General features: G+C 32.9%; 1 pseudogene; it reads right to left on the bottom strand.

Annotated features, from left to right (window-relative positions):
• Positions 1–390: 390 nt before the first annotated feature.
• LOC104714985 (putative F-box protein At4g10190 pseudogene) lies at positions 391–1,562 on the bottom strand (annotated as a pseudogene).
• Positions 1,563–7,680: the final 6,118 nt, after the last annotated feature.

Here is a 7,680-nt window from a genome sequence, read left to right on the forward strand (position 1 = left end):
ATGCTTCAGTATAATGGTCAATGGATAACAATAATGTAAAATAAGTGACAATGTGTATCAAATGGGCATGAAGCTCAATTTGTAATTCTGGAACAAAAGCTAAGGTGTGTACAAGTTTTAGGATCATTCAACATCTATATATCACAGTTCACAAACATAAGTGTCGTCGATGGTCTTGTTGGTTTATATAAACGAAACAAGAATATTTTTTTATTATCAAGAAAAATATAGGCTCGTTTAACAAATTGCAAAACCAACATTACTAATTATAGAGTAGCAAAATGCACCTTTAATCAAATATCACGAAGACCATGGATATAGATAATTAATGCATAAACTGGTGTCACAAATTACAAGTCACGTGATTTGTGCTTTCCTCTTGCGCCTGGGCCTAATTAAGAACCTTGTGGGATTTGAGCTAAAGTTGGAACATAACAGACGAGTAAGCATTTAGATCCTGCATCATGATGATTCACTCCCATGTGTTTATCCTTTCCGACAATGTGTAAGAAGCTGTTTGAGTTCTGTTGTTTACCGGGACAGAGTAACATGTTATTCTCCCGATCGGCCACGAAATTCATCCCACTACATAATATAAGAAACTGGCTATAAAAAGATTGTTTCACTGTTAGGAACTTCCTCCATGACATGGCTCCGCTACTCTCAATCTTAGTTGCCATCCATACATGTGTATCGTATAGCCCACGTACATCTCTCATAGCTAACAGACAAAGTCTTTGCTCTTGTCTAGTAACTGATAAAGCCATACAAAGATAAGAAAAATCATCAACTGGAAGAGACGCACTTTGGAATCTCTCTGTCGAGAAATCAAAACTCAGTAAGATATCCTTTTGCAAGTCTGGAATATAACGGGAGCCTCGACGGTTACTGAAGGCAAGCCAGTAAGTATTTCCGTTCACAGATATGCCATGATGGTTCAACCAGTGAATGGACCAGTCGCTAGTCTCACCAACAAACCTCCAAGAATCAGAGGTAAAGTCATAGATTTCGTACTCAACTAGGCAGTTTTCAAGTATACCATTTCCATGTTGACGAATCCTCAAGATTTTGTACTTGTTGGAGGAGGAGGATTTACCGAGAGCGTAGCAGTTAAATTTCTTGAAGGAATGATCTACGGGTTTGATCATCCATCTGATTTCACCTGAACATGGATTCCAAAGCACAAGTCTATCGTCCTTGGTGTTGCATAGCAATAAGCCGTCGCAGTGAAATACTTCGCTTATATCGACTTCTTTAGGAGAAGTAGAAAGAGGATCTTTGAGACTTAATTGACTTGTTACCTTTACAACGTTGTTGGCGTCTTGAACTCTACTGAGATCAATACTCGCTAAATAAACCCTAAAGTCAATCAACATGATGATCTGAGACTTGGCAAGTCTCTTATCTTTCTTGATAAGAGCGTTCCATCCTTTTGAGGTACATCGGAGTCGTGCCAGACAAGCCTCCGGAAACTTATAGAGTATCTCTACTAGCAAATCCTCCGGAAGATCTACTATTGACGAAGACTTATGCGCTGCGGCATCAACTATGTTGTTTCTCATGTTTATATAACCAGAGTCTCCTCCTCTTAATAATCACTCTTCAAGCAGGGAGTTTTCAGATAACTTGGAGATGAGACCGTGCAGCAAAAGTTTCAAAATCGGCTGCTCAGATATAAAACCCTAGTAATCTAGTGTTGTGGGCTATTGTGGGCCTGCAATACTATAAGTAGCCTACGGCGATACGTAATTGGGTCTTTGATAAAATTTTGTTACCGCAATACCTGCAAATAATAGTTGCACAGTAAAAAAAGCTGAAAAAGTTAAGAAAAAATCTCAACTAATTTTCACCACCATTTGAAAGAAGAGGTTGAAAAAGTTGAAAATGATTATTCAAACATTCAAAAAGGTTATTCAACCATTCAAAGTTGAAAAATAAACTAATCTTACAGCAAATATGTTTAACTTGTTCATCCACTATTTTAGAGATGAATTGGTTAAAAAATATTCAATCCAATTTTATTCAACTTAATATTTTAAATTTTTAAATTTTAAGCAACCATATGTTGCCTTTAAATTTTTTAGAAGAGAACATGTGATGCGATTAGTGAAAGAGAATATTGTATCTACACCCACTTTTACACAAATTAATAACACTTACACCTACTTTACTTTGTGTTATTGGTATACTTTTACCATATAAAATGACCATATACCCTTTTTATGTTATTTTATTTTATTTTATCTTACTTTTCTACTTCTCTTATGATCTTTATTTTTCTTATCTCGCTTTAGTTACATTGTTTAAATGTAATTTGTAGATAGACATTGTTTGTATATGTCAATCTTTTTTTTCTTTTCACATAAAAAAAAATTATGAGTCTAATCTAAATCAAATACAATTGAACTAGTGATCATAGCCAAATTAATAATTTCTAAGTCCAAACAAAAATAAGGTAAATAATGTTGGAATTAAACATTTATTTAACTAAATTTTTAATATGAAATAGATGGTTTGTCTATATATTTTAACTATTTATTTTGATGCATAAATGATTGCTCGAGTAATTACCGATACAATTAACCGCAAGGCAGTATATACGGGGTCGAATCCACAAGGACCAATGGTACACTAAAGATTTGTGAGAGTCGTAAATAGCTAAAGCTAACGAATATTTGTTTGTTTAGTTTTCAAGTTTGTAAATAGATATGCAAAGAAATAAAATCGATTAACTTATAAGATTAAAACATTGGGCCATAGGGTATTTCAGAGATCAATGGCTAATGAGAAAATGAAATATGGAATTCAATAATAAAGAATCGTTCTAGAACATGAACACAAGAATAGATAAACCCTCTTTCAAGGCATTAGAAACTAAACTTGACTATTAGTTTGCTCAACATTCATTTGCAACCTCCTAGCCAAATTTGCATTACAATCAAGTTCATTAAGTTCACAATGCGTCCTAACATCAACTTTTGCAGGCTAGAAATACATTGCTCAATTCACACTCATTCAGGCATTCTATCGAACACTTTTGATGCATAGAAAAATCTAGAGTCTAAAACAAGGTGATCAGTCCTATTTTGGCATTAAGATCATGTGAATCAAAGAACCTAGTTGGAACCCTAAAACCCAATTGGAGAACTACTCACACATAACAAAAGAGAACAAAAATCATAGATGAAGTAAACATAATTAAATTGCATAAATAATAAGAAAGGGTTCAAAAATCTTCTCCAAATTTTCAATGAGGATGAATCTCTAGAATCCCAAAAGAGCGGCTTACAAAAAGTCTCAGATTGTAGAAAAAAAGGCGTAGAATAAAACTTAGGGTTTTTCTCCCAATAAATAAAAGGTATTTATATAGTTTTCCAAATAAGGTAAAAAAAGGTAATGGCCTAGTCAAAACATTTCTCAGCTAGGCAGGTTTTTCAAGTAGGCGGGTTTTGGCGTGGAACTTGCCGGTTCAGATTATGTTTCTTAGCCAGGCGGGTTTCTCAGATAGACAGGTTCTCACGTGAACCAACATCCATCTCATATGCTTGGTTGCATCCAGAATTGCTCATTTTTCTTCCATTTTCCTCCAAAGTGTTCTAAAACCTATAAAGACTCGATAAAGAACTAAAAGACTCCAAAAACACAATTTGACTCAATAAAAAGTATAAAATAAGAAAGAAAACAAAGACTCAAAACCGATAAAAAAACCGGCAACGGCGCCAACTTGATTGCTCGAGTATTTACCCGATACACTTAACCGCAAGGCAGCAATATACGCGGGGTCAAATCAACAAGGACTAATGGTACACTAAAGATTTGCGAGACTAGTAAATAGCTAAAGCGAACGAAAGTTTGTTTGTTTGGTTTCATAAATTGTAAATAAAAATGCAATAAATAAAACGATTTAACTTATGGGATTAAAACATTGGGCTATAGGGTATTTCAAAGATCAATGACCAACGGGGAAATGAAACAAGGAATTCAATAGTTAAGGACCGTTCTAGAACATGAACACAAGATTTGACTAACCCTCTTTCAAGGTATTAATCACTAAAGTTGACTACTCAATTACTAAACTTTCATTTGTAATCTCCTAATCAAATTTGCATTATCAAACAAGTTCTCTAGGTTCACAATATCCCGTAACATCACTTTCACAGGTTAGAAATACATTGCTTAATTCACACTCATTCAGGCATAACCGATAAAAACACCATATATCAACTCTCCCCGACTTAGATCTTTGCTTGCCTTCAAGCAAAACAAAAACTTTTTCCAAGGAAAGAGGTTTGAAAACGCGAGAACTCACATATTCTTCTGGGATCATGCTATCAAACAATTGCCTGCAAACCACTATCACAAAGTTCATATCAAACCATATTAAATCGTACTTTGCCATGACTTTAGCAACTTCATCAATCCTAAGATCACAAAGACTTTCAGACTCAGATAACTTAATCTTTTAACATTCATTAGTAAATGTGTGCACTCTCACAAAGGGGATATCGAACACATTATGGTCTAGGTGTAAGGACAATTTCAAGGTGTCTCATGTGTTTAATGTTTCCAGCAATGCGAACGAATGCAAATCATTATGTAAAATCACAGTGAGACACAAACCAATTGGGAGGTACACAACTTCCCTCTAACTCAGATCAAACCAACCAACGCAAAACCCCAAACAAATCATCATTGTTCTAGATGCTTTTGATAAACAAATAAGAGTACTCTGACTTTCCCGGTTCCATTCTTACTCCTTTCCCATTTTATTCATTTTTTTTCTTTCTCAGTTCTTTTCTTTTTTCTTTTTGTTTTCCTTTTTATATGGGGGAGTGGAACCGGTTCTCGTCTCACATAATTGCATCAAAAGAACTAAATCATGGAAACTCAACACATGCTTATGAACATAACCACACAACCACAAAAACTCAATATCAATCACCCAAACAAACTACAATCACAATCCTAACTAGAGGAAAGCTATGTCGGTCTGTATACTCCGTACTTTTTGCACATGAATGCACATGATGATGATGAACAAGAATGCGAGTGGTATGAAGCAAGAATATGGGTAAAGGTGTGGTACTAGACTAAAAATGAGTCTAGCCATTCAGAATTTACAAAGAGTGGTAAAAATGGTGTAAACTAAACTCTGAATGTATGATCCATTACATGATTCTCAACCCCCTAAGTGAGATTTAAACAGTTCATATTATGTCCAAATAAGCAAGGTCAAGCTCAAATCATCTAAAATTCAAAGTGACAGGAATTATTAAAGTGATCAAGTCATGATTTTTTCTAAACTTCCAAGTCATCCTTAAACTATGCTAAATGGTCTCAAGGCAATGAATCAAGCATAGTGCAATTCCCTAAGTAAAGCTCATAGTTCTCAACCAGCATTTTGACTCAATAAAACAAATTTTTGACTCGATAAAACAAACTGACTGACTCAAAAGAAAACATCAAAATGAAAAATAAGAAAAAAGAAAACGACATCAGTAGATAGGTGACAACCTCCCCCCGACTTGCTTCACACCGGCTCGGTATGAAAACAATTCCAAGAAAGGTGTCGACACAAAATAAAACCAAAAAGAAAAGAATAAGAAAACTTACTTGGAACCTAGTGGGTTGCCTCCTACAAAACGCTTATTTTGGGTCTTTAGCTTGATCGCTCAACTCAAAGTGTTAATCATAAGAATCAAAAGGTTGAGCCAATGGACCTTTAGTCCTTCTCCTATTACCGCAGAAAACAATAGGCTCAAAGTAACACATAATTATCCATGATAAGGAGACAAAATAATAACCATCAACAAAAATTAATACAAATGTAGCATATATCTTGAACTGTTCTTTAATGGTTGGATGCTCATGAGAATCAAATGCATTTAGAGGAAAAATAAAGTCAATTTCAAGTTTAAATGAAGTATTAACAAAATAGTTAACTTCATCCCCATTAATCTCATACATCCCACCTTTAAATCTTAATCTTAAAAATCTAAATAAGCATGAGACCAGCTCCCACATTTAATTTTTAACTCCTATCTGGTACCTATAGTTAAGAAAGAAGAAAATAGAGTCATGTCAATCATCCATGGTAGCTCATCCACCAAGAGATGTTCACGTGGATTACGTTGTATGTTATTTGTGGTGAAGAGGAAATGTAGATATGAGCTATACATTTGAAAAATAAAAATGACTTGTATTATTTTATTTTGATTAGTAGTCAAAACAAAACCATAAAGTCAAATCATAGAAATTGAATCTATATAAACTCTAAAATCTAAACTTTAAACTATGGTGATGTTTGAACATGCAACAAACTTGTCAATAAATTTCATCATTGACCTTCAATAATTATATTATTTTTTGAATTATCAAAATGAGCCGAAAAAAACTGAATGAGATGAATAAGCTGTAGAGAAATAAATTATTATGTTAAATGTGATCATTAAGTTGAATAGCTGAATACAAAAATTTAATATTAATAATATATCTATAATAAAGGAAAATATTAATAATATATACAAAAATATAATTAGTTAGTCAAATATTTGTTTGTTGCATATTTCAAATATATATATATAATTAAATACTATAAATATATAGCAGTATTAGTAGATGACTATGGGTTTAAAAAGAATAGAGAGAATAGCCTTGTGTCAGAATTCATTGGTAAATAACGTTTTGTGGAGTGGCAAAAATACTAAAATATCTCTGTATTATTTTGTTTTTACAAAATGGAACATTTATCACTTACGTGATATAATGTTATAAAACTTGAATCTTAAAAAATAACATGATATATTGACATAATACATGTAATGGTTGTGTAAAATTAGTAAAATTCATGTGATTCTGTGATATAACATGATATATGAACAAAATATGTTAAAACTCATGTGATTATGTGAAATTAAATGATATATGGAAAAAAAAAAACATCATGTGATTCTGTTTCATAGCATGAAATTTTTATATGTGTTTTGAAAATCAGGTCTAATTTTAAATCACGTCGGTGAGTGGCGGAGAAATCTGATGACAGGAGTAAACAGAAAATGGACTAGGATGAGAGAATAATATACTTCCAAAGAGAAAGAAAGAGAAAATTGGTGGTAAAGAGATCTAACGAAAGGAAGATAATGGAAAAGGAAAAAAAAGATTAAATCTGATGGTGGTAGTAACAAGATGAAAAATCAAGAGAAACTGAAGAGATTATGGATATAGTGATGGTGGCTGGCCGCTGGCGTGAGGGAGGTGGATATGGAGGAGAGAAGATGGCCGTGATTTTAGAAAAAGAGAAGAAAGAAAAAGAAAAAAAGAAAGAAAGAGGAGAAAGAAAGAGAAGAAGGAGAACTATGTAATTTCAAGACACATGACAGACTGTCACACATGCCTCATAGTTAGTTTATGAATTATTTCTAAAAGTATAGTCATCTATTATATATACTCATAAATATATTTGAAAACCCAGATTTTTTAAAATCCTAATATTTGATTTTCCTAGGTTATCTAGATTTCCACTTTCCAGGATTGCTTTGTTAAATTTTTTTTTTTAAGCCAAAATTGTTTTTGTGAAAACATATAAATTAAGTAAATAATTAAAATTAAGTTTTCATCTCATTCATTGTGTTCATCTCCTATCCTATTTTGAGGTTGAAAGTATATATATGTATCATCTTA

The sequence above is a fragment of the Camelina sativa genome, chromosome 9 (genome assembly GCF_030686135.1).
Source record: "Camelina sativa cultivar CO46 ecotype springtype chromosome 9, ASM3068613v1".
Taxonomy (NCBI): Eukaryota; Viridiplantae; Streptophyta; class Magnoliopsida; order Brassicales; family Brassicaceae; genus Camelina; species Camelina sativa.